The 11,622-nt window shown below is 38.4% G+C and overlaps 1 protein-coding gene across 10 annotated transcripts in view; it reads left to right on the forward strand.

The window, feature by feature from the left end:
* The first annotated feature begins 704 nt into the window (after window positions 1–704).
* The window catches only part of LOC108265240 (cyclin-dependent kinase 17), a 51,993-nt gene continuing 41,075 nt past the window's right edge, over window positions 705–11,622 (forward strand). For 4 of the 10 annotated variants that reach the window (XR_006982541.2, XR_006982542.2, XM_047155527.2 and 1 more), the window contains exon 1: window positions 709–1,006. The gene's annotated coding sequence lies outside the window, so the exon portion shown is untranslated. Of the gene's footprint in view, window positions 1,007–8,416; window positions 8,535–11,622 lie in introns of those variants that run through there. The other 6 variants (XM_047155525.2, XM_047155524.2, XM_047155526.2 and 3 more) reach the window with 5 other exon arrangements.

The raw sequence follows: 11,622 nt of genomic DNA on the forward strand, positions 1-11,622 counted from the left end.
TGTACTGTTTGACAGATTTTTCATTAGAAATTCAGTTTTTTAGAATTTCCATGGTACCATTTTTGCTTCTGGTTACAAAGTTCACCTGTAGTCACATGTTTTAAGCTTTGATGATAGAGTAAGGCAAAAACAAAAGACTAATCACACATTGTATTATTGTAAAGTACTGAGAATGAGTAAGGTGTGCTGTACTGCTGGCTGATTCCTCTGTTACTAATGTACCTAAAGAAGAAGCACTACGATGACTTGCAGAAAACCCTCCAGACACATGGAGCACTTTCCACGAGATAATGGCCTGAAATCTACAGCAGCCAACTAATCATGGATGGGAAGATTCTGTGGTGATTTAGTTAAGATTAGGATATTTGTGTGATCAGCATCCTATTATTATATATTACTAATAATATAATAAAATAATATTATTAATAATACATTGGATTTTTACTCAAGTATAAAAGCATGCAAGACTGAGAAGTTCAGAGCTGATATTTGTCGATGATTATGAGCACTAAATATGGAGGAAGTGATCACATCACTAGTGTATCGCAGATTAAAAACAAAACAAAAACGGATGCTCCGAAATATTCACATATTTCATCAAACCCATTGCTTTTGGACTCCGCTGAGAAAAACGGGGAGAAAAGTCAAATATGTTGATGGCGTTGTGTGTTTTGGGGAAGCCAGAGTTTCCGGGATGGTTAGTGTAGCCGGCTTGCGTGTGTGTGTGTGTGTGTGTGTGTGTGTGAGAGAGAGAGAGAGTGAGAGAGAGTGCGCTGGGTGTTCGGGCATCCCCCCCAGTTGTCAAGGACGAGGACGAGGATGTGGATGAGGGGTCTGAGTGAAACATCCAGTCTTGACAGTGGTGAAAGAGTGAGAACTGCGTGTCTTGGCTGTTAAATTGTGTTTATTGATATATATTTGAAGTTGACGCAGTGAGTTGAGTTGTGGTTCAGGTCGCTGGGACACTGCGGCTGCACTGTGGGACCACCCCGGGATTTCATCACAGGTACACACACTATATACTGTTCTCTCTTTGTCCAGCTCTGACTCCGACTTTTCTTTTCAATCTTTTCCATATTTAAATACTCGCGAACCAACCAGCGCATATGTCACATCTGCAATGTAAATCTTGTGTCTGAGTTATATTTTATTCCATACAGGTGCACCATACTATAGTGTTCGTTTTATATATATATATATATATATATATATATATATATATATATATATATATATATATATATATATATATATATATATATATATAGTAATAATAACCACAGTAACGTTTAATTCATCTGCATCTGGTACACAAATCGCTAAACCCTGCTGGCTACTAATGAGCTCCTAAACTATTCTGCTACTGCTGGCTAACTTCAGCTAGCAAGCTAACAACAACAAAGATGCCAACTAGCTAGTTGTCTCAATGAGCATTCATACTCAGGCTTCGGTTGTTAGCTTAACTTGGTTGTGGGAAGAGGAACTGCTTATCTGAACATACGAAAAACTACATTTGTTGGTTTTTCTGAGAGGGCAATCTGCGAAGTATCTTAACTAGCTGTGTGATGGAGTTCAGAAATGGGCTAGATGGCTAACTAGCCAGGCAACACGATGTGTGAGTGGACAGAGCAAGCAGGCTAATTAGCTCGCAGGAAGCGTTACTGGGTTACAGTAAATAGTTTAGTTTCTGGTTTTGTCATAGTAAACAAAGACGCACTGCCATGAGGGAAACTTAATTACGCGTGTGTTTCGCATTAAATGAACAAGCTTTGTCTGTTCCGTGTATCCGAAACCACCACTTAATTGAAATGCAGTGCCTGACCGGTGCTCATTGACAGTGCAACGAGGCTCAAATAATATTCTTATTACAATTCGCCGTTCCACCTTAAATAATGACGGTTACGTTATTCAGCCTGCAGAGGGCGCAGTCATTCGTTCATTTTCATTGCCACGTTATCGTGCTCAAGCGCCCGGTGGATCCAGACTCTATCTCAGGAACACTGGGTGCAGGAATACTGTACACCCTAGATGGGACAGCAGTCCATTGCAGTGCGCACACACCTAAACATTCATACGCTTCTAGGGCAATTTTACAATTCTAGTCAACCTACTGGCATGTTTTTTGGGGATTGGAGGAAACCAGTGAACCCAAAGAAAACCCACAGAGATGCGGTGAGAACAAGATGAGAACATGCATAGAAACTCTGTACAGACAGTAACCCGAGATCAGGAGCTGTGGGGCAGCAACACTACCTGTTGTGCCTCTGTGCCATCCATGGCATTCATTCATAAATGCATTTTTGGTGGCTTTCGTTTTTGTTGGTAGTACAAACTGGGAAAATACCTCTTTGGACCATTTTCAACTTTTAAAAGTATCATATTATATTGCATTTAATGCCTGATTTTTCTGTTCACATCACCAGATGGCTTTGGTCACCAAAATCCACCCCTAAATTTATATCCAGCTGGATACAAATCAGTCTCACAGAAATGAAAGCAAAATCGAGGAAACGCCACAATATTCAGAAGAGCTTGTAATTTTTAAAAATTGCCACAGGTTTTCCACAGATTTGGGCCAATCCATACCATCACTGTACACATTCAGCCAAAGCCCTCTTCGATTCACGTTCATCAAACATGAGTAGAGCTAGGTCTCATTTACCAACAAACATCACTGTGAAATGGCGTGCAAAACAATTTCATGGGATTGCAATTTTGCCAACTCGGGTAGTTTTCCACAAAGATTTTCCTCCGCAAATTGCATTGTAATTTTGAAAAAAGCTGTAGCAAAATCGATCATATTTGGCTTCACCAATCACAAAAAATCTAGCAAATCTTGTATGGACTGAGAAATACACTGTATGGCCAAAAGTTGGTGGACATCTGACCATCATTCCTACATGTGGTTCTTCCTCAATCTGTTGCCACAAAGTTGGAAATGCACAACTGTCTTGAATGTCTTTGAATGTTGTAACATTAAGATTTCCCTTCAGTGGAACTAAGGGGTTCAAACATGTTCCACCATGACAATACTCCTGTGTACAAAGTAAGGTCCATGAAAACATGGTTTGCCAAGTTTGATGTGGAAGAACTTGAGTGTCCTGCACAGATCCCTGACCTTGACCCAACTGAACACCTTTGGGATGAACCGGAATCCCAACTTCATGCAAGACCTTTTTGGCCACATCAGTGCCAAAACTCTTGTGCTCTTGTGGCTGAATGAGCACAAATGCCCACAGCCATGCTTCAAAAACTAGTGGAAACCTTCCCAGAAGAGTGGAGGCTGTTATAACAGCAAAGTAGGAACAACTCAATATTAATGCCTATGGATTTGGAACGGGATGTTCAGTACTCAGGTGCCAGATACTGCTGGCCATATAGTGTAACTGTAAAAGGTTAGAACATGTTGGGCCGCAAAAATCTGACCACAGTCTGAAAGGAAATTGTTTTTCACAGTCTGAAAAAACATGTCAGGCCACTAATTTCATTGGAGTCTGTCAGAAAAGCACATTGTAAAATGGCATCTTGGTTCCAGTCCATCCCAATATCATCTTCACTCTTAAAGGTATCATAACATATTGTATAAAATGACTCTTTCCCCTAATGAGGCCATGTTTAGTAGGTTAAAACGTCTTTGGACACCAAAAAGCTGCCACAGTCTTCTGACCTTCTAAATGGGTTTTAAAATAGCTTTAGCCTTGCCCAAAGTCTGCTTCACCTTTAAATGTATCATATGTTGCATTAAAATGTATCATTTTCCAACAAGACCCAATGTTCAGACCTCAGATTAAAGGGCGTAAAACATCTTCGGCGATGAAAAAAATCACAGACTATAAGAGTATCACGTCCTAAAATAGGATCATTTGGTCCTCTGGCACATCAGGTCTGGCATAAAGTCTTTGTCACCCTTTATATTGTATAAAATAGCTATTTTTATAATGGGCATTAGATAACTAATAAAATAACTATGTAAATAAATGCATAAATATCAGATTAATGTGATAGTGTATCATTGGTTGTACGTTGCCTTAAAGCCTAGATGGCACAAGTTATATGAATATAATGTCTGACAGCAGCAGGTATGAAACATATTTTAAGCATTTTCGTTCAACATTTCATGGGATTACTAGCATTAAAAGGGAAAACGTTTATGTTTCTTCTTCTTCAGCTTGTAGTTGTAATGAAACAGATCCAGTGCTTTTCTGCTCTCACCAGGAGCCTTCTGACTGATATCATCCATGGTACAACTCTTACGTTTTCTGATATATGCATAATATCGCTTCTTGCTGCACCGTGGCCAGATTAGTCAGGAGATCAGGGTGCTCTTGTTATATGACTAGACTAGTCATGCAGGGGGTGGGAGACATTGTCTAAGATGAGCACCAGTTTAGCCACAGTCCTCCCCTGAACATGCAGCTGTACAGAGTCCAAGTTGTTTACAGTGACCTTACCAGCGTTCCTAATTCTTCTGCCTTAATGCCCATCTGAATCATTCATATCTTCTTACTACATAGGTTTATTTTTTGGTAAATTCACTGGAGAAGGCAAGGAACATGACACACAAAGTGTTGCCTGTTTTGTCCAAATTAAGTAGGCTAAAACCATCCTTTCCAGGGTGCACAGGCACTATAGTACTACTTGCCTCATGAAGCCCTGGGCTAAAGCTGTCTGGCCAGCAGTCTTGCCCTAATGGTATCCTAACATTTCTTTATTTTACTGGCCCAAAGTGTTTTACTGCCTTGTTTGGAGATTGGCGTCTGTAATTACCAGTGGTCCCTTATTCAATATTCTGTCCAGTATTATTCAGTCACTACAGTGAAACTAACTAAGGAAAGGAATGTAGATATGAAAGTGAGGAATGAGTCTGCACTCAAATGGGTCCAGAACCAGACTTGGAACAAATTGTCCTATTTTAGGAAGTCCTGTTCTTTCAGATTGAGGTGAGATTTTAATCGGCTAAAACGTATAAACCCTTAAAGTGGTCTAAACATTTTTGGTGAAAGATAAAAAATTAAAATAAAAACTCAAGTTGGAGAAGAGAATAAGTGGTACATCAACAAATTGATCAAATGGATTGTAATACTGCTTATAAACTGCTGATACCAACTAGCAGAAAACTTGTCAATTTTGTGCCTTTCTGATATGATTTGTGTCCTCCACCCTTATTGGCACCCTTGGTAAATATGAGTAAAGAAGGCTGTAAAAAAAAATCTTTATTGTTTAAACTTTTGATCTTCTGTTAAAAAGATTCACAAAAATACTCTGCTCTAATGGATATCAAATAATTGCAAACAAAACACAGGTTTATATATAATATATATATATATATATATATATATATATATATATATATAAACTTTGTTAAATATCACTGTGCAACAATTATTGGCACCCTTTTAGTCAATACATTTGCTACCTCCCTTTGCCAAGATAACAGCTCTGAGTCTTCTCCTATAATGCCTGATGAGGTTGGAGAATACATTGCAAGGGATCTGAGACCATTCCGCCATACAGAATCTCTCCAGATCCTTCAAGGTTCTTGCTGGTGCTCTCTCCTCTTCAGTTCTCCCCACAGGTGTTTTATGGGTTTCAAGTCAGAGGACTGGGATGGCCATGGCCGGACCTTGATCTTGTGATCAGTAAACCATTTTTGTGTTGATTTTGATGTATGTTTTGGATCATTGTCTTGCTGGAAGATCCAACCACAGCCAATTTTAAGCTTTCTGGCAGAGGCAGTCAGGTTTTCATTTAATATCTGTTGATATTTAATAGAGTCCAGAATGTCATGTATCCTAACAAAATGTCCAGGTCCTCTGGCAGAAAAACAGTCGAAAAACATTAAAGATCCACCACCATATTTAACCGTGGGCATGAGGTATTTTCCTTATAGATACCTCTCTGTGTGAGCCAAAACCACCTCTGGTATTTATTGCCAAAAAGCTGTATTTTGATTTCATCTGGCCATAGAACCTGATCCCATTTGAAGGTCCAATAGTGTCTGGCAAACTGAAGACGTTTGAATTTGTTTTTGTGTGAGAGCAGAGGCTTTTTTTTTCTTGAAACCCTTCCAAACAACTTGTGGGGATGTAGGTGACTTCGGATTGTAGTTTTGGAGACTTTCTGACCCCAAAATGCAAGTAACATCTGCAATTCTCCAGCTGTGATACTTTGAGAATTATTTGCCCACTCGAACCATCTTCACAGTGCGTTGAGACAATATAGACACACGTCCAATTCCAGGTTGATTCATAACATTTCCAGTTGACTGAAACTTCATAATTATTGCCCTGATGGTGGAAATTGTCATTTTAAATGCTTTTGTTATTTCCTTATAGCCACTCCCCGTTTTGTGAAGCTCAACAACCTTTTGCAGCACACTACAGCTATATTCCTTTATCTTACCCATTGTTATGAATTACTAAGAGAATTTGACCTATGTGTTACCTCATATTTATACCCCTATAAAACAGGAAGTCATGGTTGAACAATTTCCTCTTCCTAGTCACCCAGGTATACTAAAGAAATGTAAAATATCACTGGGAATATACGTCAAATATATTTTTCTTATATGAATTCAAAGGGGTGCCAATAATTGTTGCCCACCTATATTTAACAAAGATTATATATATATATAATATATATATATTTATATATTTATATATATATATAAACCGTTGTTGTGTTCGCAATTGTTTGATATCCATGAGCATTTTTGTGAATATTCTGAACAAAAGATCAAAAGTTTAAACAATAAAGACCATTTTCACAGCCATTTTTGCTCATATTTACCAAGGGTGCCAATGCTAGTGGAGGGCACTGTATGTCAAGGGGAGTCAATATCTTAATAACTTTATAACTTTTCCTACTGTTAAAGATCAAACTTGCCAGATGGTTAAAAAAACAAACATTTTGTTTTGAAAGATGTGTTTAACAAGAGAGGCTCTTGAGCCCTAACATTAATGTAATTCCCAAGGCAATAACATTAGTTAATGCAGGATAGCATTAGCTAGCTAGCATGTTATACTGAAATAAAGTGCTCATTACACTGGCGGGAGTGTTCTTTTGGGGTCCCTCTTTATGGTGGTGATCTACTTATCATGGCGGTAAAAATAAAATGTTAATCCTACACTACTTTTATGGTTATTACAACTGACAGCATAGCAAATTAAAGGCATCTCATTAAAGCAGTCAGTCTTTTGCTGTCCTCAAAATGGCAGCGATTATTGTCTGATGTCACGTGAAACTATTGAAAAATAGCCATTTTTTCCCAATGAAATATAACCATTTTAAGGGTAAAAAGAAGATTCTTTAGTCGGGCTGGAAACACCATTTTAGGAAGTCACGGTCTGAACATTAGTTATATAGAACAATATGGCATTTGTAGGAATTTATACAACATAGTATTTTGAAAATGGTTCGAACAATAAGTATTTTTCCTGACTCATACCAACAAAAAATATGAAAGCAGGTAAAGGAAATGAAAATAAAAAGATGAAGAAAAGTAAAAGCACTCTAAAATGGTATATCTGAGCAAGTCATTGCTATTCTAAAGCACAATACTCCACAAAGAAGATTAAAGAAGACTGAGTGCCCTCTACTGGTGCAATATCGTACCTGCAGTCATTTAAGGTGGAACGACGAATGGTAACAAAAAGCTAAACCCCCCCCCATTTATTTATTTATTTATTTAATTAAAGAGACCAACTTCTACGGAGCCCCCCTAGTGTCAGGTAAGAAAAAAAATACAGCCATGTGTAATCCGTACCCTCGGTTTTGTAAACCGCGCACCCCGTGTTAAAGTTGGGTTTATATTCGACATTCTCTGTACATTCGAGCTTCTCTCTTCTATTTCTCAAGATATAAACACACAAAATGGACATAATGTGTTTTGAGTGGACATAGAACCAATACAACTGAATATATTTTTAAATTTTCTCCCGTTAAAGCTGGCGGAAGCGGGCTTTGGGAAACGCAGGTTATCAGCGCAGTCAGTAAGGGACCGTCTAAAAAGTGCATGACTTGGGCAACTATAAGATTTTTATATGGCACAATAAGTTTATATGTGTAATATAAAGGTATATCATTAATAATATATATGCTATAAAAAATTCTTTATCCATACTGTATCCTAACATTGCAATAAGTTAGATATCCTGTTAAGTAGATGACTATAAACTTAGCAAAATCTTATACAGTTGCCGAGGTCATGCACTTTTTCGACGGTCCCTTCCTGCCTCCATTACTATAAGGCGCTGATGAACTGCGTTTCCGCTTCCGCGGGCTTTAATGGGAGAAAATGTAAAAAAATATATATATATATATTCAGTTGTATTGGTTCTATGTCCACTCAATATACATTATTAAGACAATACACATTATGTCCTTTTTGTGTGTTTATTTCTTGAGAAATAGAAGAGAGAAGCTCGAATGTACAGCAACTGTCCAATATAAACCCAACTTTAAGGCGGTGCACGCGGTTTACAAAACTGAGGGGATGGATTTCAAAACCGAGGGTACGGTTTACAAAACCGAGGGTACGGATTACACATGGCTGTTTTTTTTCTTACCTGACACTAGGGGGGCTCCATAAAAACTAGCATTTTAGGTTAGTGAAAACAGTGCCTTTTGGGTCACTGGTACATTTGTTGAAGGGAATGTCGACAAATACATAGATGCATACATTTTATAATGATCACACTAACAAGATTGTCTTATGTTTCATTTGTGCCAGAAAGCCATTCATATTCATCAACCAGAGAAGTGTTGCTCATTACGTATTGAACTCGAGACACAAAATCCACAACACAATGATATCCCCAGTTGGGGTTAGGCATTGCATTCATTATATCAAAGCGGCTTCCTCAGCTAAATTGAAAAATAGAAGAGGGCAAGAAACACAGTTACTTTTGTAGATGATGGACACTTTTTTAAAGTATAGTGAATTAACAGGTAAAATGGTGCATAGGCAGCCTCCTGTTATGTGTATCAGTAAACAATGATCTTGTCATAGCTGTACTTTATTTGTGGCAATGTGAACTATCTGATATTTGACATTTAAGTAGGCTTTTTTTTTTAGCAGACAGGACGATGAGCAGGCTTTAAGCGAGACATCCTATTTTTTTTAGTGGATTTGGCAAACTTCTCTCTGGGAGCCATTACAGCAGGGGTGGGCAAGCTTATCCAGAAGGGGCCAGTGTGGGTGCAGGTTTTCATCCCAACCAAGCAGGAGGCACACCTGATTCCACCTGTTTAATCAGTTGATCTTAGCTTTCAATAGATTCAGGTGTAGCTTCTGCTTGGTTGGAATGAAAACCTGCACCCACACAGCCCCTTTCCGGATAAGATTGCCCACCTCTGCATTACAGGGTACTTATAGCTGCAAATAATATTTGTCCTGTTGCTTTGGTGGGTGCCTTCTTCATTTAAATGCCCCTGTGTATTAATTTTTCTTTTGTCTCGTTCTAGTATTGATTATTGATTCATGTGCATGTAAGTGATCTGTGTTGTGAAGCCAAACTTCCAAAATGAATGAGAAAGCTATCTATCTATCTATCTATCTATCTCCCTCATATGAGACATTATTAGGCTCTTGGTAAAAGATCTGTTTAGGCAAGTTGCATGCATCGCTTTGTGAAACATGTATTTATATTATGTTATTTTGAAAATACTGAAATACATTTGGGAACTAATAGTCATGATGTACAGCTGTACGGTTTGGGAGGGGCATATTTTGGTATTGGATGGTTTGATTAGCTGTTGAACTGCACAGATCCTATTTTCTATGGTTTTGATATCAAAGCATTAACATCATAAAATTTCTCAACGTATTGAAATGATTCATTATCCTCAAGGTTTACACGGTAATATCTAGTTCTGTGTTCATAAGAATACGTGTAGTATAGTAATTTATGTAAAAGCATAGTCGAGTATGCTTAATCCATGTGTTGTCTGCCATTAAACACAATAGTGGTCCAAATTGGTGACTCTTTGTTCTCTTAATCAGTAAGAGTAGAATTTAATCAATACTTTCAGTTTACATTTTGACCACGGATCTTTGCTGCATTTGCTTTGCTGGGCTGGATCAGGTGTGTTGGGATCTGAAAAACGTTACACCATGTTAAGGGATGAGTGGGTCTTCATGATTGAATTTGAGAATGCTGCTTTAAGACAAGCTGTCATGTGATCACATGCAGAATCTGTGTCGTCCGTCAAGATCATATGCATTTATTGTATATATAGAAACATATCAGTGGATGGTTTAGAATTGGGAACTATTTTAATACAGATCCCATATTTGTCTGGTGTTTAAAATCAACAGTCAGATCCTCAGTATCTGATCAAACACCAGAATGAGGAAAATGTGTGATCTCTGTGACTTCAACCATGGCTTGGATATTGGTATCAGATGGGCTGGATTGGGTGTTTCAGCAACTTGGAAAATTAGGGGAAAAAAATCATCTGGTCTTTTTCCAGTCTTCATCTGTCCAGTTTGGGTGAGTCTGTACCCATTATAGCCTCAAATTCCTGTTCTTAGATGACAGAATTGGAATGCAATGTGGTCTTCTGCTGTTGTAGCCCATCCACCACAAGGTGGACCACATGCTAAGATGCTTTTCTGCTCACCACGATTGTAAAGAGTGATTATATGAGTGGGGAGTACTCTGGTTTGCTCCCCAGTCCAAAGACATGCATTGTAGTCTGGTTGGCGTTTCCAAGTTGTCTGTAGTGTGTGAATGGGTGTGTGATTGTGCCCTCTGATGGGTTGACACCACATCCAGGGTGTCCCCCGCCTTGTGCCCCGAGTCCCCTGGGATAGGCTTCAGGCTCTCCATGACCCTGTGTAGGATAAGTGGTACAGAAAATGATTGGATGGATTATATGAATTACTATGTCCATCCTGGCAGCTCGAACCAATCTGGCCATTTTACTTTGACCTCTCTTATCAACAAGGGTGTTTCCCCCCACAGACCTGTCGCTCACTCGGTGGTTTTTGTTTTTTGCACTATTCTGTGTAAACTCTACAGACTGTTGTGTATGAAAATAGAGAGATCAGCAGTTTCTGAAATACTCAAACCAGCTCATCTGGCACCAACAACAATGACATGGTTAAGTCACAGAGATCACAATTTTGCTTTATTCTGATGGTTGATGTGAACATTAACTGAAGCTCTTGACCTGTATCTGCATGATTTTATGCACTGTGTTGCTGCCACATGATTGGCTGATAAGATAACTGCATAAATGTGCAAGTGTTCCTAATAAAGTGGACGGCTAGTGTATGTGCCATCATACTAATTTATTCAAGCCATTCGAGCTGTAGATTTGAAACACTGGGTATCATTATCAACACTTCATGATTTTATTAAAACGATTTAAGTCTTTTGTTTATTTTTTGGTTTTTGAGTCTTAGATGAAGCCCCTTCATTTAAAGTTAACAGGCAATTAGTCAGTTATGATGCCAACCACGATACTAGTTAATGGTAATCTCCACTACAGTCATGTGATTAAAAATAAAAAGCCACTGACCCCTGGAGCTACATGACAGACCACCCTTTTAGAATCACATGACATTAGTTTTGGAGGAAATCATGTAACCAGGTTTGTTTTCGGTGTTTGTACTTT

This window comes from Ictalurus punctatus, chromosome 5 (genome assembly GCF_001660625.3).
Source record: "Ictalurus punctatus breed USDA103 chromosome 5, Coco_2.0, whole genome shotgun sequence".
Lineage (NCBI taxonomy): Eukaryota > Metazoa > Chordata > Actinopteri > Siluriformes > Ictaluridae > Ictalurus > Ictalurus punctatus.